This window comes from Ahaetulla prasina, chromosome 3 (genome assembly GCF_028640845.1).
Source record: "Ahaetulla prasina isolate Xishuangbanna chromosome 3, ASM2864084v1, whole genome shotgun sequence".
In the NCBI taxonomy this organism is placed as follows: Eukaryota; Metazoa; Chordata; class Lepidosauria; order Squamata; family Colubridae; genus Ahaetulla; species Ahaetulla prasina.
In genome coordinates this window covers 181,130,129-181,152,067 of record NC_080541.1, presented here as the reverse complement: position 1 = coordinate 181,152,067, position 21,939 = coordinate 181,130,129, and positions in this window count along the sequence as shown.

The following is a 21,939-nucleotide window of genomic DNA, read 5'->3' as shown; positions in this document are numbered from 1 at the left end:
TTATCGCCAGTAAATATTTGGGATATGGAAAACAGGAAACAAGCTTGTCACTCAAGTTTTCTGCTGAAGGCTTAGGCTTTATGGTTAAAAACATCTCTGGTCATAAATGCAGCCCATTCCTTGGGGAAATTAAATACCGCAAGTCCTCCTCGCTCACTTCAGTCTTAATGGGAGAAAGAATGCAATCTTAGGCTGCTGCGAGTCATTTTAGTTCGAGTCATTTTAGTTCGTTCCATTAATCCTCCTCGGTGTTAGTATATCCTGTCCCCGTTTCACAGACAGCAGCGAAAATGCTAGGGATGGGGCAGTTTGCACCATGTTTAAAACTGCAAAGAACCTTTCATGCAGGAATGATAATTGAAGATTGTTTAGACCTATCTGTTGTTGCACTTAAATCGTCATCTGGAGCAGCTGCACCCAATGCTTACAACTGGTACAGAATGTGCTAAGAGGCTATGCAGGCTATTGTGTAACTCAGAGGCCCCAGCAAGCTGTAAACATGCTGCCTATATCCTCTGACGTATTTGCTTAGGCCTAGGTTTCATTTAGCAGTGGAGGGCAGTGCTGTCCTGCCTCTCTCAGTGTGCACAAGACACTCCCTGTTGTAAACTTCCAAAACATAAAGGATTCTTGCGCAAACTACAGCATACTTTCTCTCTCCCCCTCCTCTTTTGGGTTAAAACTTGGCATCCTGCGATACCAGCCTCAGAACAAATATTTTTAGAAAAATGTACAAGAAGAGAGGGGGAAAAAATTAATGTGCCTGAATGAGGCAATAGTTTATCCAGGCTATTGCAAGAGACATCTACACTGACTGCTTTAAAGCAGCTTTTTAAAGAATCTTTTGGAGTGCATATATTATCAGTGGAGATTTTTCTGTGGGAGAGAACATATGTCATTCCATCTGCAGGACAGTGTCTTCAGCATACTAATACATATATGATGATATGCAATATGTTCAATGTCCACACATGTGGAGCCTTATATAACCGTCTGTCTCCAACCATTCAGTATGCTGAAATGGCGGGCATTTGGTAGAGTATTTGAATGCAGGTGAGAAAATAAAAGATTTAAATGTACATTCAGCCCTCCAATCATTCCGGGTGATTGATCCAACCATTATTATCTTCCAGCCTAACCTATTTCATAAATCTCAAAATGGGACCTACCAAAGAGTAAGGGTGTTGGTTGCTCACCTGGTTTCCTCCCCCCCCCCTCATTTCAGGCTGGCTTTCTCATAAAATTGAGAAAGGCTGAACTTGAAAGCTGCAGCCACCCCTATAATTCCTCCCCCCCCTCCCCCACATGGCTTTGCAGGAGACTTCCTGACTCTTGACACTTTGTGGAAACATGACACTATGGTGGTAGTGGTGGCGGTGGAGGGGTGTGTGTGTGAATCCAGAGGTACATGAGGGAAACAAGGGGAAAGCTGCTACAGCTAAAATGTTTCAGCCCTTCTCCTCTCAGAACAATTTTTTAAAGTGACACCATCTTGTCAATATCAGCCTTGAGAAACTTGTGAATCCCCTAACCAAATGCTTCCCAAAGCTGGGTAAATTATCTAAAACTGGGTAGAACTGGTTTTCTTTGGGTAAGGACACATGAACCTATGAATCATAACCGGGAGATTTAAATAAGGACTGAAATAAGACTGAAATACTGAAATAAGTGGGGTTTGAGTAATGAAGGAACAAGTTTGGGAAGTACTGCCCTAACCCTTGCCCAAATGTGGACAGTAATGAGTTCCCCACTGATTAGCTGAAGAGCTATCCATTCATGCTTGAATAGACAGAAACCTACATCAGCATCAAATGAGCTGCCATTAGCCTCCTCGTTGCTGATCCTCATCCTCTCTTTCACTTCTACAAATCAGATTCCATCCTGGTTAGAATCAGAAAGCTGCCAATGAAAGAGCCTTCTTCATCACGTCTCCCTTTCTTGTTTTTCTTCTCCTGCTACAGAAACAAAAGTAGCAAAGTAGATAAGGTATCCCCCCCCCTTCTCAAATAGGGGAGATAAAGAGGGGGAGTGGGTCTTCTTTCCTTCCCTCTTCTGCAGAGCCATGCCAGTTGAAGAGACTTCCCTTCCCGTGAAGGAAAGGAAGTAGCTTTTAGCTGATTCCGCCCCCCCCCCCACCTTAGAGCTGGTTAATAGCAGCTTCCCCTGGCTGCCCTTCCCCCATTTCAAGCATCTTTGAGGCTGGCAATGCTGCAGGGCCTAATTTGGAGAAGGGGAAAGAAAGAGAGGGCTTCCCACATGTTCAGAGATCTTCCCGATTTTTACTGAAGGAGTTGTCTAGCAAACCTGCAGGGGGAGTGGGGTATCATGTCATGGGATTGCTTCTCCCTGTAGCACTGGTGCTGTTAGACACATATGCAAAATGGCCTCCTCTCAAGGTGACTTGCGCCCAACTGTCTTCTAGAAAACTGCTGAGTCCAGGTTCAGAAGGCTTAGGCCAGGAGTCAGCAACCCGTGGCTCTGGAGCCGCATGTGGCTCTTTCATCCCTCTGCTGTGGCTCCCAATTGCTAGTCGGCTCCATAATCGATAGGGCTTCCGGTTAGGGCACGTAGAGGACAAAGGATGCCGCACTAGGAGGAGGCTCTATGGTGGGGAAACTGGACTTCCAGTCGGCTCCAGAATTGAACGGGGGTTTCCGGTTAGGACCTTTGTGGCTTTTTGAGTGTTTAAGGTTGCCAACCCCTGGCTTAGGCAACTGTCCTGAATGGATGTTGGCAGCAGGGCAGCTTGGGAGTGAAACTGTGATAAGATTGGGATAAGTATGTGTCATTAAGAGGCAATTCCCTAGCTTCTCTTCCCATGAACTCAATGGCCCATATCTTAAACACACACACACACACACACACACACACACACACACACACACACACACACACGGAAGAAATGGGTAGTACAAATGAGTTGCCCAGTGTCTTTCATGTTGCAGTCAAAATGGCAATGGAAGTGCAGAACACAGCAGCTAGACAGAGGGTACATCCCAAAGCAGACTTGCCAGGCCAATGAATTGCTGATCTCCCAAGGCTCCGTCCTTCTCCACATTCCTTTCTTGTCTTCATGGGAAGTCGGGTTTCATATAAAGAAGGAAAACATCCATCCGGGAACAACTAAAGCCAACCTTGGACAGTCTCAATATGGTCAGCTAACAAGATGGTTTGTGTGTGTGCATCTTGAGAACATGTCTTTGGTAAATCCTTACTGGAGTATATTTTACCACCGCAAATGGAACACATTATTATTATTATTATTATTATTATTTATTATATTTGTATTGATGGCCTAAAACTTTTAAATACAATTTTAAAACCTCTGATTTTAAACCCCAATTTAAAACTACGTTCACGCTAGTCCTGCTCTTCGAAACAGCAACGTCTTCAGCTCGCGGCGGAAGGACCTGAGGTCGGGGAGTTGACGAAGCACCAGAGGGAGCTCGTTCCAGAGGGTAGGAGCCCTGACAGAGTCCATAGCCTAATAGATTTTATAAAATGTGAGGCTGCTCTTGAATAATGTAGATATAAGGGGCAATACTATTTTCACACTAGGACAACTAAGGGCAACTTAAGCTTCATCTCTCATGGGTTGGGGACAGGATGAAGGCAACTACGTACATGAATTTTGGTAGATGTTTCTGGGGTTAATAGCAGGCAAATAAAAGATTTAAGTCTCCTGGTTTGGATTTAATCTCTATTGTATGGCGGGACACTGCCACTACAATTTAATTATCATTAACTTAATTATGATAGAGAACAGCCACTGATGTTCTTCTTCTTCAAGCTCATCTCTAATCTTTTTAGATGCCATCAAAGCCTAAGGGCCATCACACATCTTCTAGGAGTGATTGTTATGTTGAATGAAGGAGTCTGGTCAGCAAGAGTCTCCTATGAGACTCTCCAATTTATTTTTGCTTCCATCTCTGCAAATAGAAAAATCCAACCAAACAAGTAATTTAGAGCATGGCATATCATAGCTTTCAGTGGTGGGTTTCAAAATTTTTTACTACTGGTTCTGTGGGTGTGGCTTGGTGGGAGTGACATGGCTTGGTGGGTGTTGCTTGGTGGGCATGGCAGGGGGAGATTCTGTAAAATCTCCATTCCCTCCCCACTCCAGGGGAAGGATTCTGCAAAATCCCCATTTCCTCCTGATCAGCTGGAACTCAGGAGGCAGAGAATAGATGGAGGTCGGGCCAGTCAGAGGTGGTATTTACCAGTTCTCCAAACTACTTAAAATTTCCACTACTGGTTCTCCAGAACTGGTCAGAACCTGGTCTGATAGCTTTGCACTGTCTTCCTTAGTATGGCCTTCACGAGATGTTTAGGACTGCAAGCCTAAGGACTCGTAACATAGCCACAACAGCCAGGAGTTTAATACAATTATAAGACCAATGCAGCTAGAAGATGCCAAACTGAAGCAGGCTGTGAAATGTTTGCTAGGGGCTGGCTATTCTGGGAAGATGAAGGAGAGCTTCAGGTTCTAGCTCCGATTTGCATGTGGTCTCAGACTCAGCCTAATTATTTGTCTAGTTCTAGCAATGGCTAGCCACACACCTCCAGGAAACTTACCAGCTGGGTGTGTATGTGTCTGTGAGACAGAGAGTCCGGGAGGGACACTATTCCTTTGTTGTTCTCTCCTGCTTTAAGTATTCAGAAACATGTTGCCTCTGAACATGGGGGGAGGAGAGCACTTAATCCAAATTCCAACAAATGAACAGAAGGAAATGACTCATCAACAGTTTTTTTCCCCCCACAAAGACAAGGATATAGGATTGCATACAGTTAGAGTGTGGTACTTTATTTCTATAGATGGAAATTTAGACATAGTTTCCATGATTTAAAAGAAATTATTTACATCTTACTAAATAAAGTTTCTCTCAGGTTGAGTTCGACTCCTAGTGTCTGCATGGAAGACGTGTCCGTGTTGTTTTCTTAGTAACAGTTCTGGAGTGATTGGCCTCAGCCTTCATCCAAGATTTTTGTTTTGTTTTTGTTTACTTTCTAGAGTATCCTATATTCCCTGGTGGTCTCCCATACAAACATTAAACAGGTCAAATCCGGCTTAGCTTTCCTCAAGATCAGCCAAGTTTGGCTAGTGCTGGAAACAGTGACTACGTGACCTGAATGCTGTGTATTCAGCTTGTTGTCCAACTGCTAACTATGGATAGACAAGTTGAAGCCTCAAGTTTCTCCAAAACAGGAAACAGTCATATTAGCTAAGCTGTGACGTCAAGATGAGCACAGAGACGCTTCCAGTAATAACATGAGTGAAAAACAATGGCAACTTTGCAGAATCTAGAGGTACAAATGGTGGAAGTTCTATTGTGCAAGACCACAACAGTGTACACCAGCTGAAATAATTGTGCTTAAAAAGACAAATAATAAAAAGCATAGACAAATACTAGGGTAAGACGGGTCTGCAAACTTGGCTCTTTTAAGACTTGTGGACTTTAACTCCCAGAATTCTCTGGGAGTTGAAGTCCACAAGTCCTAAAAGAGCCACTTTTGCAGACTCCTGGGGTAAGAGAAGAGAAAAGTGATAAATTTGATAAGTCATGCGATAAGTACCTGCCCTCTGTGTGTAAGGTTCATTCCCATAAATTATTTGTTGTCCTGAATATTGTGAGATTTTAACACACGCAAAAACAACTTTAAAAAAAAAGAGAGAGAAGATGGAGCAAACTATTCTTCTGGTTTTCAATTCGGAAACAAATATGGATTTCAATCAGTTTAAATGAAAGCCAACTCAACCCCCCAGGGAAGGAGGACTATATTGAATTAAAATAAAAGAAGTTATGTGACCAGTTAAAGAAAAGCCAATTTATTGTTGCATAAGCTTTCATAGAAAGTGGCAGAGATAATAATGTTGTTTCTTCCATCTGAAACTCATCAGGCTTCTTCTTCAAAAGTGCTAAGCTGCAGTAGCAGGATTTTGATCACTCTCCAATCTTGTACTTCATAAAAGTGGGAAGCTGCTGAGTTTCTTGCAAAGATTATCTGATCCGGGATAGGTAGAAACCTTTCCTAACAACATCAGAGTGAAAGAATAGAATAGAATAGAATAGAATAGAATAGAATAGAATAGAATAGAATAGAATAGAATAGAATAGAATAGAATAATAGATTTTTTTATTGGCCAAGTGTGATTGGACACACAAGGAATTTGTCTTGGTACATATGCTCTCAGTGTACATAAAAGAAAAGATACCTTCATCAAGGTACAACATTTACAACACAAATGATGGTCAATATATCAATATAAATCGTAAGGATTGCCAGCAACAAAGTTACAGTCATACAGTCATAAGTGGAAAGAGATTGGTGATGGGAACGATGAGAAGGTTAATAGTAGTGCAGATTTAGTAAATAGTTTGACAGTGTTGAGGGAATTATTTGTTTAGCAAAGTGATGGCCTTCGGGAAAAAACTGTTCTTGTGTCTAGTTGTTCTGGTGCTCTATAGCGTCGTTTTGAGGGTAGGAGTTGAAACAGTTTATGTCCAGGATGTGAGGGATCTGTAAATATTTTCACGGCCCTCTTCTTGATTCGTGCAGTATACAGGTCCTCAATGGAAGGCAGGTTGGTAGCAATTATTTTTTCTGCAGTTCTAATTATCCTCTGAAGTCTGTGTCTTTCTTGTTGGGTTGCAGAACAGAACCAGACAGTTATAAGTGCCATATCTTTGTCTTGCTAGTGTAGTAATTGGCTGTGAGACTGACAGAAATTAAACCACTGATTTCTGCTGTTCTTTACAAAACTCCAGGCATCCCAAAGGCAAGCAATGTTTCATCTCTATGAATTGGCACTCACAAGAGAATGTTGGTTCTGTGCTGTATCTCTGTATACTGTAGACAAACAAAAGGCCTCAAAGGTGAAAGTCATGTACTAAGTAGCACATTCAAGCATGTAGTAAGCAGGTGTAGTATTCAGCAAGTTCTGACCAGTTCTGCAGAACCGGTAGCGGAAATTTTGAGTGGTTCGGAGAATTGGTAAATACCACCTCTGACTGGCCCCGCCTCCATCTATTCTCTGCTTCCTGAGTCCCAGCTGATCAGGAGAAAATGGGTATTTTACAGTATCCTTCCCCTGCCAGGCCCACCAAGCCATGCCCACCAAGCCATGCCACGCCCACCAAGCCACTCCCACAGAACTGCTAGTAAAAAAATTTGAATCCCACCACTGGAGTAAGCCCCCATGCTTGTCAGCAAAAAGCAATATAATATTTCTTTTAGTACTCCTAAAAAAATATGATTCTACTGTATCGGGAGCTTAATGACTGAGAAACTAGTAAGGAAGGAGCAGAAAATCAACCGTTCAAGTTTTCTCCCATCTTTTTCATATATTGGCAGATTATTCTAGAGAAGAATGCAATCTGAGTAGAAATTTCACAACTTTAAACCCAAACCTAACAGTAAGCATCTAGTTTAGCTTTAACTTTGTCTGCAATGCTCCCTGTCAGAAAGAAACATGCAGGGCACTGCAACAGTTTTATTGCACTGTTTATTATCAGTGCAAAGCAAGTCACAAACAAGCCACTGAGTCAGTCATCTTTTATATCAGAGTCACTGCAGAACAGACAACCCAATCAACTCCCAACCAGTATGAAAGTCTTTTTGCTTTTCTGCACAAATCTAAAAATCATTTGTATAGGAATCAAGATAAATGCAACCCTAATACAGTAAAGAATTATTTCTTTTAGGAAATGACTGAAAGTGCTGTCAGAGAAAAAATAAACCCCAGTTCTTCTGATCACTGGAATTCATCTCACATGGTAATTATTTTGGAATCACTGCAACACAACCTTCAATCTGGGATATGAGCAATCACTGCTGTCCTTTAGTGCCGTTCTTTTGTGTTACATTACATTGTTATGTGACACAAATGCTATTAAGGTGCTGCTGTGCTAATCAGTCTTCCTATTATTCAAATCCGCCAGATTGTACAGTGACAACAAAGCTTCCGGGCACTGTTGCTCATGTTTCACATCAACAGCAATAGACACGTTTATTTGATATCTGTGAGTTTCGTAGGGAAATGACAGTCAACCAGAGCTCGCTTTCCTGGCCAGGCAGCCTATAAGGAGTACTTTATTCCTTCACTTTTTGATCCAAAGCAAAACACAAATCTCCCCCCCCCCAATTAAAACAACAAAAGCAAAAGATAAAAAGCAGGCTGTTCCAGCAGCTTATGAAATGACAATAGAATAGAATAGAATAGTATTTTTTATTGGCAAAGTGTGATTGGACACACAAGGAATTTGTCTTGGTGCACATGCTCTTAGTATACATAAAAAGAAAAGATACGTTCATCAAGAATCATAAGGTACAACACTTAATGATAGTCATAGGCTACAAATAAGCAATCAGTAAACAATCAATATCAATATAAATCGTAAGGATACAAGCAACAAAGTTACAGTCATACAGTCATAAGTGGAAAGAGATTGGTGATGGAAATGATGAGAAGATTAATAGTAGTACAGATTTAGTAAATAGTTTGACAGTGTTGAGGGAATTATTTGTTTAGCAGAGTGATGACCTTCATGGAAAAAAACTGTTCTTGTGTCTAGTTGTTCTGGTGTGCAGTGCTTTATAGCGTCGTTTTGAGGGTAGGAGTTGAAACAGTTTATGTCCAGGATGTGAGGGATCTGTAAATATTTTCACGGCCCTCTTCTTGATTCGTGCAGTATACAGGTCTTCAATGGAAGGCAGGTTGGTAGCAATTATTTTTTCTGCAGTTATAATTATCCTCTGAAGTCTGTGTTTTTCTTGTTGGGTTGCAGAACCGAACCAGACAGTTATAGAGGTGCAGATGACAGACTCAATAATTCCCCTGTAGAACTGGATCAGCAGCTCCTTGGGCAGTTTGAGCTTTCTGAGTTGGCGCAGAGAGAACATTCTTTGTTGCTTAAAACAATATCCAATTATTGCAACTTTCCTCCCAAGCCAGGATATGGGAGGTTGAAAGAGGGATGAGCTGAACATGCCCTCCAATGCTCACCAAGAAGACCCATTCAACACGAACTTGAATAAAGCTGCTGCTTCTAAAGTCATATTCAAGGCCCAAAAAGATTCCTACTGGCAACAATTCTCACAAAAGCATTAAGAACAAACCAAGACAAAGTCCCCTGGAAAACGCCCGGATCAGATCACCAAAGGGCTCACAGACCCACTAAAATGTACTCTCATCTGTTACAGCAATAACTGGAAGCTAGCCTGGGATTCTTCCCAAGTGTTTTTTGATGGGTTTTATAATCTTGTACAAATAAGTTGACTGTTTCAAACCAAAGGGGGAAACTAGCAATTATATAATGAGATATAACATCCCTACAATGCCCCTCCCAAACCTTTCAGAACATCTGTTAGTAGGACTTCCAGATTGTTGAAATCTGTTATTGTCCTTTAGTAAAGGTAAAGGTTCCCTTTGCACATATGTGCTAGTCGTTCCCAATTCTAGGGGGGGGGTCCTCATCTCTGTTTCAAAGCCGAAGAGTCAGAACTGTCCGAAGACGTCTCCGTGGTCATGTGGCCGGCATGACTAAACGCCAAAGGCGCACGGAACGCTGTTACCTTCCCCTATTTTTCTACTTGCATTTTTTACGTGCTTTTGAACTGCTAGGTTGGTAGAAGTTGGGACAAGTAACGGGAGCTCACCCTGTTACGCGGCACTAGGGATTCAAACCACTGAACTGCCAACCTTTCAGCATCTTAGCCACTGAGCCACCACGTCCCTGATTGTCCTTTAGATAGCATAGCAAATAGGAAGAGAAGGGAGGCAGTAGGCTGCAAAATCAGGCCAGCTTGAACATGGCTTGCCTATACAGGTAGTCCTCGAGTTACAACCACAACTGAGCCCAAAATTTATGTTGTTAAGTGAAACATTTGTTAAGCAAATTTGCCACATTTTACAACTTTTCTTGCCATGGTTGTTAAGTGAATAACTGCATTTGTTAAGTTAGTCACACGGTTGTTAAGTGAATCTGGCTTCCCTATTGACTTTGCTTGTCAGAAGGTTGCAAAAGGCGATCACACGACTCCAGGACACTGCAACCGTCATAAATAAGAACCACTTGCCAAGCATCTGAATTTTGATCATGTGACCATGGGGATGCTGCAATGGTCATAAGTGTGAAAAATGGTCATAAGTCACTTTTTTCAGTGGCCATTGCCATTTTGAACAGTCACTAAGTGAACTCTTATAAGTTGAGGGTTACCTGTAATGGCTTCTGCAAGATGGATACTACAGTTAGGTGTTTTTGCAATGAAAATAACATAACATAGTTACCCATTTTAAAAATTAGAAATAGAAACATGTCCTGATCAGCTATCCTTCAAATTATTAGCAATTTCAATATTTGCACACCTTGGTTCCACTTTCACTCATAAAAGTTTTATGACTGGCTTAACTGAAATTTCCTATTCCTACTCACAGAGCTATTTTGGAAAAGTACCGACGAAGCTATGAAATGTAAGCCTATGTCACCAGTCAGATACACTATTTTCTTATATACATGGCTACTGAGTGCTTTGGTAGAAAAAAAGCATCTTCATAGCTTCTTTTCTTTTCTTTTTTCTTCAGAGTTAACATATATGGTAAAAAGCTTCAGAAAGGTTCCTTCCATCTCTTGGATTTTCATGGTAGGTAATATCCAAGGCATGATAATCAATACTCAAATGCCTTAGGTCCCATTCAATCAAAAGTAAGAATTGTGTGTTGTTATCATCTCTAGAATTATGTACCCATATTGTGAAGGAGCCCATCATTTCTGGGCTCTTTCCAGACACTGGAGATCAAGCAAAGGCTCAAGTATTAATATATAAGGCTCAAGTACCAAGATATAAAAAATGATGAAATATGATTCTTATATTAATTTCCATTACAGAAGAGCCTAAGGGATATTTTCTTCTTCCCCTTATTGGAACTGTGTGTTGATGTAAAAAAAATTATAGAAGAAACTGAATTGCATGCATATAATTCAAAATGAATCTTTTGACACCACACTTTGTAGAAGTGAGAAACTATATCAGTGCAAATTTCCTCTTTTTATCCTGCACTTTAATCTATGTAAATGTAGCCTCTTTATTTCGGTGGAAACTTTTAGAACTGAATTTGCTGATAAAAACACTGATAAAAAATGTTTATAATTGTCCTTTTAAACAACTATGACAGCTTCATGCCATTCTGCACAAAAGCTATCCAAGATAAGTATATAACCGAAACAAAACATGAAAAATATTATCCCCTAATTAATGGCATGATGTTCTTATTCTTTTTCCCCCCTTACTCCCTGCCCCAAACAGCAATATTGAATTTCCCCCAAAGCAATCCACCATCTTGCATGCTCATTGGCTGCTTAGATGGAAATTGTCTAGACCAGGGGTCTCCAACCTTGTCAGCTTTAAGACTTGTGGACTTCAACTTCCAGAGTACATCAGCCAGCTTTGCTGAGTTGAAGTCCACAAGTCTTAAAGTTGACAAGGTTGGAGATCCCTGGTCTAGACAAAGGTTTGTTAATAAAGTTTTCCAAATGCATGACAAACATATGGGAACAATCAGGTGAAGAAACACATCATGCTAGCCTCATGATACCACTGACTGAATGTAATATGCACCAAATGTTTTTTTCTGGTCCTTTCAAAACTGTAGGGCAGATGTGTTTTGAGAGTAGATACAAACATTTAACTGCCTATAACCTTATGAAGAATGCTAACAAGAATGAACTTGGAGAGGGAAGTCTTTCATGGGATGAGGCACTGATGCTGACTAGAGGGATCTCCATGTGTCTAATGAAATGGCACAGTCTCATGAGAAATGGATTACGTGCCTTTCCTAAGCACTGTAATCAGCTCTAAATGTTCTGGAGTCACATAGACATGAAATAACCATGGTAACGCTACCGCTGGGTTCAGTCATGGTACCTGAATACTGAAAGGTAGAGATAATGAAACGCCAGTTTTTAACTAAAGTCTTTGCAGCAATTCTGCAAAAAGCTTTGGTGACCAAAATAGTTTCACGCTGTTATGAATATGTATATTAATTGGGAACAAATAGAAAGCCATTTAAAGATAAAACCTTCACCATAGACAATTTGTTGACCAAGTGCAAATGAATAATTCACTTTAAAAAAACAATCCTAAATTCCTATTCAATTAATTACATTAGACTTATTCCTTGAATCTTGCCACATCCATATTATTATTGTTATTAGATTGTTATTCCCCTCTCCCCCCATCTATATAGTATGTGCTTTCATATTGTCCTCTGTATAATAAAACTGCAGTTATATCCTATATCTTTTTACAACAGTTTTCAAATTGGCTTTGTACCCAGGTCTTAACCACAAGCTGCGAAAGCTAAGTTTCTCAGTGGCTTATTGGAGAAGATTTGCCCTTTCACTGATGCTCCCTGATGCATCTGACTTTAAGTAATTGGGAATAATCAGAGATTGACTTATCTATTGATGCTACCAGTAACGATCTGAAGATATATCTTCTATCTTCTGTAATGGGATGATAAGGCAAGAGGTATAGGTCAAATGACACAAAATATGGAAAATCTGAAGAAAGTAATAAAAGGCTAAAGCACAGACAGAACAATCTCATATGAAAAACTAATAAAATAAAATGCTTAGTTTGGTTGTCTTGGAAATAAGAAAAAAAAAAGGATAGGTCCATAGCTTGAAAAAGATGGTAGGGATTATAATATGTAATAGATACAATACGTGATTATATCAAGGCACACAACACTGCTTGCCCACATTTATTCTGGACCAACTGTAGCTTTCAACTGATATTCAGATGCAGCCCATTGCAATAGCCACTGATTAAAGTGGCTTATGAGGTAACTAAAACATTAGTGATCATCAGAAGGGATTTCTGATTCAGGAAAGGGGGACAGTTGGTGCACAAACAGATCTGTGCAAAGATGTTCCTGGCCACAGTTGCCACTTGCTCTTCAATCAGCACCTGTGAATCTAGGAAGATACTCTAATTGTACACCAATTGTACCTGGGAAGTATCACCCCATGAAGTTTTAAATATGAAAAGTCTGGGGCTTTCATAGAAACAATGAACCTCTAGTCACTCAGTTTTGTCAGGGTTGAGCTTAAGCCTCCATCTAGACCCCAATAGCCTATAAGTCAGTGGTTCCCAACCTTTTCTTGTTTGAGGCACAACCTTTTCTTGTTTGAGGCATCCTTGGAAAGCCTTTCAAAAGTTCCCGGCACCCTTATAAGGAAATAGATATTTAAAATCTCCGTAGCTCAAAAGTTCCCGGCACCCTCAAAAGATCTCACGGCACCCCTTAGTGCCGCGGCACACTGGTTGGGAACCACTGCTATAAGTGCTTGGACAAATGGGTCATCATTTGTCTCAAACCTAGTCTACCTTCTATAGCAAAGTTAATGCCTTTGCATTATACCGACCAAGAACTTATGCTGCTAGCATTGACTAAATGGGATGAACTGAATTCTTGTGAATCTTTATTAGCTGGAAAGTTCCTTGATTCACCCTATCGCCAGAGACAAAACATCTCAGCAGTCTGACCAAGGCTGACTTATAAAGATTGTCATATAGTAATTGAGACAACCCGAAGCTCCAAAGGGGAAAAGTATCAGAAGGACAGAAACTGTATTGCCTGAGAAGGAGTTCACCGAAGCCTGCCCACAGTACATTTAATTAGAGTTTGAGTAATGATTGCTTCACTTTTGCATCTGCTCCCTATTCAGCTGGAGGTGGAAGACAACAATTCTGAGGCATGTATTTTGATCACCACTCAACTGTTTTAGCATAAGTATTAACAAGATGTCAGAACAGAGTGATCTTACATAATATATGTGTTGGTGAAATACACAGGCAACAGTAGGGTAAGTTAAGGATATTGTGGCTGCCTCAACAGAGAAAGTCTTGGCATTCAATTTATGCACATCATTTTAATCTAGATGAACATCTTATTTACTTTTAAATTGATACCAGCAAATAGGAATTTGGAAAGATGTGAGAATGCAAAATGGGTATACAAATTTGTCTTTAAGATATAGGAGCAGTCTGGATGACAAGGAAAAAAATTTCACAACAGGAACAAAACTTTAAAAGCAGAAAAAAAAGGTGTGCTTATTTCATACTAGCGTGGGAGTTCTGCCTGTTGACTCTCTGCCTGGATAATTAAATTATCTGGCATTGCCACACAAACACACGTATTATTAGTTAAAACAAATTGTATAGGAAAGTCTCAGTCTTATCTCCATGTCCTAATCACCTTATATGTTCTTAAGTACAAATGCACTTCCACTGCAACCCTTAACATTTTGTTTCCCAATTCATTGTTTTGTTCACTTCGTACAACACACTTCACAAGCCTTGCACATAACATCCTGTTTATAGGAAGAAACATTTCTTTAGTGGCAATGGTAGGTTAGGCACCATATAAACAATAGATATAAAATTGTTGCCTTCTAGAATGTCAAGGATTAGACGTACAAGATTGGAATTAAAGAAAACTACTAAGGACCTGAATGTTGCAATGTTGGATGAAGAAAGAAGCATCAATTGGGAATATAAAAAACGATTACACCTTTACTTCCACTATTATAGTTTTGCTAGATATGGATAACCCACTCAAATAAATACTTCTTTCTAAGAAAAAATTATAAGGAAGATATTAGCAGCATATCTGTTGCAGATACAACTATCTTTAAAATGGAAGAACTCTGTGTTGGGAATCCTAAAGAAAGCCAGCAGAATGGAAAGAGCACGATCAAGAAGAAGAAGTACGATCAAAGTTTATTCTAGGTTTCAAGGGGAAAGGTTACAACATTTGTAGCAAAGCTCAGAGGATTAGAAAGAGTAGTCAATGGATGGGTGATTTTAAGGAATAGGAGGCTATAGGAGTTAGAGGGACATGATTTGACATTTGGGTGGCACAGCTATTTATGATATGATAAATTTAAGATTAATTTGCATTTAAAAGTTATTTTGCTAGACATACCATGCTGAGAATTTGGAACAAATTTAAAGCAAGATTGTCTCCTAAAATTCTTTTATGATTGCGGCCCCAGGAAGTTTTTTTTCAAAAGAGATATGACACTTATACAAATTTGGTTAACTTATCCTGATCTACTGGTCTTCAATGAGAGACCCTAGATTAAAAACAACAGCAGGAAAGGAAGTTATTTATCAATAATTTGCCTATGTACAATTGCCAGAAAGATCTACACTGAATTAAAAAAATTTTTTTTTGCAGTTGAAGAAACAGACTTTAAAAGAAATTTACATACTAATGATAACTACCTCATTGCCAAAGAATTGTTGTTTGGCAATTGTTTGGCAATTGTTTGGCAATTGTTTGGCAATTGTTGTTGAAAATGAACCAGGAGGATATGTTAATGAGCATATGATTAAGTGGGCAAAATTTTTTGGATATAATATTATGCTCAATCAATGGGAAATTGTGGATTAATAGATTGAAATTTTAATTACCTATCATATGAAAGAATTTTTTAAATAATTTTTTAAAAATTAAATAAAATAAATAAACTTCTGAAAAATTGTCAAAGATGTATACTATAAAGAAATATCACTCGTGTTGAAAATGTAATCAATGTGAAAATACTTTTTATCATCTTTGATGTACATGTAAGACTGCCAAGTAGTATTGGGATCAGATATGTTGTTTGATTCAGAAAATATTAAACATGAATGTGAAATGGAAACCAGAAGCTTATCACAGATAAGCAGACTGAAAGAAAGCATGAGATTTCGTTTCTATATATGACAATGGTGGCAATATTTTTATATGCACAGAGATGAAAACTAATTCCCACTAAAGAGTGGATTCTGCAATTAATTAAATTGGCAGAGATGGCAAAACTGACTATTTTGATGAAAGACAAAAGCCTATCTAGCTTCATTTCTACTTCTTGCTTCAGAAAGATAAAAAATGAAGTTTTGATTTTAGGATTCACTGATTAGACCTGTTATGATTACAGAAAGTATATATTTCAATGTTATCATTAGACCTGCTCTTCTCTCTCTCTCTCTTCCTCTAACAATATAAAGAGCTCATCTGAGAAAGGATGGGGAAGTGCGAAGGGGATACAAAATAAGACCAAAGCACTGAAAATGAGAACATTTGAATAGGTTGATTAAAAAAAGAGAAGAGAAGAAATCTGCCAACATTAATATATTCTTATTCTTGAAGTTTATGTTCCCAGTCATTTTACATGATTAAATTAAAAATTAAGACACATAATAATTTCAAACAACAGTGAACATTTAATGACAGCAAAGATACGATTATTAAAAAAAATCTATATCAGATATGTCACAAAATTAGTATTCCAGTTCTCTGAAACAAATGACACTGTAAAAACTGTTGCCTCTGTGCCTGCAGTAATGATTCATCCAGAAAACTAACTATACAGTTTTGTATATTTACTATTGAAGGAAACAAGAGTAAGGGGCCCTAGTCAAGGGTATTCTTGCTTTACCGGATATATGACCTGCGGTAGCCCCTCACTAATTGACTGACCCTTTTTATGTTTCCTGTAATTGTTTCCTGTTTCTACAGATTGCCATAGGAACTAGGATGCTCCTTTTGGACATATATAGAGCATTGAGTTGGGTGGAAGATGGGAGATTTATGTAGTTATAATAAATATTTATTATTCATCCAGATTTTAGAAATCATTGTTTTACAAATCAGTGTTCCAATGGAATGAGGCAGATTTCCACTGGAATGCCTGATAATAAGTGTGTGTGTTTATGAGTGTGTGTGTGTGTGTGTCTGGGACAAGTATTTGTGTGAAGGAATACTTGCAATTTAGACTGGGATTTCCCTACACTTGTTGACTCCTTTGTAATAGAGTCTTAAAGGAGACTTCTGCATAAGTATGCCAATACACAGTTGGATGCCAGCTATAATAGTAATGGCATCACAGGTCTGAATATTTATTTGAGTCTGCATTATCTTAAATCCTGTGCATAGCTTATTTGACTTTGCCACCCACTAAGAATGCCTATAGAGTCTTTGTAACACTTTTAGTCATTTTTGTGAAGAAGATGCTAGTGATTGACAGCTTGATTTGCAGGGGGCAGTTTTTTGTGCCTATTTATCTGTCTATCTGTCTAAAAATGAACCTGATAGGTAGAGGTGTAAGAGAAAAAGAGACAGAGACATCATCAGAAGCAATGTTGTCAATTAATATTCTGAGATATAACTTCACAGACTTGAAAGCCAAAAGCACAAACTTATACTTACCAAGTGATTTGTTTCCTCAAAGTTTTCTGCTCTATTTCTTTAACAAAACTGGATTTTTAATGCATGCAAAAGAAAGCTGTCTTTCTTATTTCACTTTGTGTACCTCTTATCATTATTATTTTTAAACTGTACCATGAAGAGATTTAGTCACAAACGAAACAACTAATAGCAGCCCCCATAAGCAACTATAACAGCTCATTTTTTAAAAAAATCAGATCTATTTATAAATGCAGCAATTCAATAAATTGATCATGGCTTGACTCCTCTCTTCTGAATCATGTCTGCTTCAACATCCGTTTACTTTCAATATACAAGCTATTTGTTTATAGTGACAGGAGGGTGATTATAGATCCAAAAAGATATACTTTATGTGATCCAAAATTCCAGGCTGCTATTGTTTCAATTATGATTTAATTATTGTGAGGGAAAAAAGCCTGAAAATAAAATCAACATATTTCTGATCACTTGCATCTATAAATTGTATGAGATTTGCTAGAACTGGTCAGAAAGCTGTTGTAATATAGACAGATGTTTCATGAATATCAGGGATTCTGGAAAACGTAAGGGAGAATTCTGTATTCTGGAGCAAACTCAGTTGGTCTGAGTTGGTATATCTTTCCAACAAATGAGAACACCCTAGAATCCATATTCTTACCAAGTTCTGTGAACTGGTCATAGAGCTGACTATTAAGTATTTTACTCTTTTTAAATGAAAACAGCATTTTTTTATTTTTTGTATAAAATATCCACGTGAAGAGCAATACATCACCATGTACCATCTCTTCTAGCTGCATTTCCAATCTTATTTCAATGTGTTCAATGGCTCCTGACCTTCAAGCAACTTCAAATTTCTAGAAAAACCTGTTTCAGACTTAAGAAGCTACCATTTCACAAATTTATAAGCATTTTGGTTTTAAAGTTATGAATGCTGTGCAAAAAAATATTTTAAAAAAACCTGAACATGTAGGTTCAAATGGGACAAAAGAAATTTAATTGTGTTTTTGCATTGTGAGAAATCAGCATGAAGAGACCTGAGGTAGATTTTTAAAATTCTCATATCCAGGACCTTTATGGGAAGGCTTTTTCCTAGATAAGGTTCTGCAATAAAAACACTGGTTAATAGATTTCTGTTTTTATGTGTGCTGAACTCTCAAGAAATACTAGACCCAGAGTCTTGGATTATTGCCAATAAAGAAAGTCAGAAGGAAATACAGAATACCCACTTAACCAGGGATACTGGTTAAGGAAGACAATAATTTACAGTAACAAAATAAATATGAATAAATATTTAATTATGTACAATATTTTACTATAAATAAAACCATGGTTTTGTGTATACATAAGGCTAGGGGTATCTAAGAAGATGTTAGCAAAGGGATAGGAAAAGAGAACCAACAGTTGTAGATGAAGTACATCAGAAGATCTAAAGAGAAGGGACAAAGACAATGCTAAAGATTTGAAAAAAGAGAAAGCAAGAGGAATATTTCCAGGAGAGCTACTAATAGAACTGGAGCAGAAAATGGAAAGAGGTTTGGTAGGGAAAGGAGCAGGGAGAGAAAATGTAGCATACTAGTAGCATTAATCCATCTGACATGTTTTGATTTGCACTGATGATGTTACCTAGTTGGATAATGAAATATCTACAAGCAAAAATGAAACTCAAGAGAGCATCAAGAATTCCAAAGTGCAATGCTGAGCTATAGATATTCTCTTCCGTTGAAACGTTTAAGCCTTTTACTGAAGAGAGTAATACCCTCATGGATTAGCAACTGGTTAAAGAACAGAAAATAGAGAGCAAAAATGGACAATTTTCATACTGATAGTTGTGAAAAGTGCTCCCTTCTCCGTGAATCAATATTTTGACTCAGTATCAGCATCATAAAATATATCCATATCTTTCAGCTTCTTTATGTCTGAGCTAGAGTTAAGCATCAGTTCTAAAATGAACAAATTTGCAAATGATATTAAATGATAAAATCAAAACATGACTGTGAAAAACTCCAAAATATTTTCACCAAATAGGGTGAATGGGCCATAATAATATCAAATTCAGTTCGGTGTTACAAAAATGAAAGTGATAAGATACTGGTCTTAAACGCCCCCACCCCAATTAACATACATGTGAATGCAGTCTTTCCTAGTAGTAATGACAGATCAGGAAAAAGATTTGGGAATCATGGTAAGATAGTTTAATAAAAATGCTAAAATAACTTAGTTGTGACTGCTAAGTTGCTTCTGTGGAAATGAATGTTGCCATCTTGCAATTCTGCTGTTAGTGATAGCATTTTAGATTAGAAACTCAAATGTATACAATTCTGTTTTATGTTATTCACTATTCTGTCCTAAGGTCAATATTATATTTTCTGCTCCTGAACACCACGGAGTAAAAGAAATTACTACTGAGACACTTAGAACATCAAATCCAAGGTTAGGAACTGAGAAATGACCCACCCAGTGTCTTGACACAGTCCTTGAAAGCAGAAAGATATGCGTTTTAGGATTAACTCTTGCCTAGAACTCTAACCTACACTGGTATATTGCTAGTTGAACATTTTTTGGTTTATTGATATGTTTATAATGGAACTGTGGTCGACAAGCCTGGGTTAAATATCCTAGGAAAGCAAAAGTGAAGCAATAAAACTTGAAGAACTACTCAAAAAAAGCCTGGCTAGGTAATTGAGCCAATCACTCTTTCAGCCCAACTCACTTCACAGAGCTGTTTTGTGAGGAACCCAGGAGGATTAGGTATGTTCACTGCTTTGAGTTATTTATAAAAATAATAAAGGACAGATTAAAAAAATAAAAGAAATAAAAGTAGCTACTCAGTGCTTCATAATTTCTAACATGCTATTATGAAATGACTCTTCTTTCCCAAATTGTTTTGAAACAGAGTAAGCCACAATCTGCAACACAAAAGGAAGAATTTTGTAATGCTCATAAATTATGAAGATTAAACAGTTTTTATTTTAGTCACTCTCTTTTAGACATTGTTAGGCAAAGAACTAGTATCCTGTACTATTCTTTGGATAACTCAAAATACAGTACCTTTCCAGTTTAAATGGACATTGCCTGCCTTCTTTTAGCATGAATTATTGTCTCTCAAATCTGGCTTACTCCACACAAGTGGATCTTGCAACTCTTAGAACTGGGAATCTGGGAGTTACAGTTCTAATGCATCTGAGGGGCTTTGGGTTATAGAAGATTTAAGTGGTACAGTAAACACTGTAATTCTTGGGATACCGGTTGAAATGCCTGGAATTCAATTCAATCCAGTAGCTAAGCATGACATCCCAGGCTATCCAGACAGTCTTTAGGGGAAATCTGATTTCTGTTCCTTCTGTTAGCTCCTTCTGCATCTGGTAGCAAGTAAATAATAGATGCATAAATCTGATAGATACTGGTGAAAGCAAAATGATATGCTATAAATATAGTTTCAGTATATCTGTGCAGAATTTAGAAAACTGATTTTTGGCTTCAGCATACTGAAACTTATATTAAGTAGCAAGCTGAAAACTTATATTAAGTAGCAAACAAAACAATCATCCATTATTACACCATATATCCAGTTCAAGCTTTTAAACCAGCAATAGTAAATGGTCCTATAAATTGTTCTTGCAAAAACTGCATATGAACATTTTATGCTGTATAGCAGACATTACAAACTTAGCAAGTGCATTGCTAATGAAATCCTTATGTTCCTGAACATCAGTACAGTATATAGTCATACAAACTGAAAGCTAGTTTCATTATCTCTGGTTGCTAAGAGGTGAGAAAAATAGAGTGAACTGATGTTTAGACATACTTACCATATACCAATTTAAATTAATGGGACTTAAGTTATGACTAACTTAACCCGCTGATTGGAACCTGTCTTCTCTTAATATGACTTTTCTGGGCTTAGCTAAATAGATCATAGAATAGTCAGCAGAATATTTGAAAAAAGACTGCAATAGTTAGCTTGTAGGCAGTTAGACTCATCTATTACAAATCCTTGACTAAATTAAAAAGGTTCTTCTGATAAATTGGACAATATGTGTTAATTATTAATGTTCTCCTTTATTTTATAAGATCTATTATTAACATAACAAAAATGCAAGTGACAGATGACATGATGAAGCCATTGCGGAGTATGGTAGGCTTCTTAGTAATTCCTTCCTCTTTTTCTGACTGTTACAAGCTTTCTTATTTTTCTCTCACTTTCTTTTTTCCAAGAGTGAGCCTATATATATCACCAAAGGCACAGAGTACAACTCCCATCAGTATTAATTGTAATCCAAAAGCATAAAGAGCATCAGATTGGGGAAAGATGAAGGTATCATCTAATTTAAAAAGAAATTCTTTATTCCTAGGCATTTTTGGCATAATCAGGATGCATAGGCATCCTTCAGTCTCAAAAGACTATGGTATTGTGTTCTGGAAACAGCATCTAGTGTGGCTAAAATGGCCAATTCGAGAGTGGCAGTCCCTTCCACACTGAGGGCAGATACATTCTGTCCCCTGCCCAGCCCCCAGATTTCGCTGGTTCCAAAACTGCCTCTTTGCCTCAGCTTGCCGAACAAATGTCTCTTCAAATTGGAGAAGGCCATGCTGTGTCTTTAGCCTCCAAGCTGAACTATCAGAGGTCAAGGTTTCCCAATGTTAATGTCCATTCCCAAGGTTTTTAGATCCCTCTTGTAGAT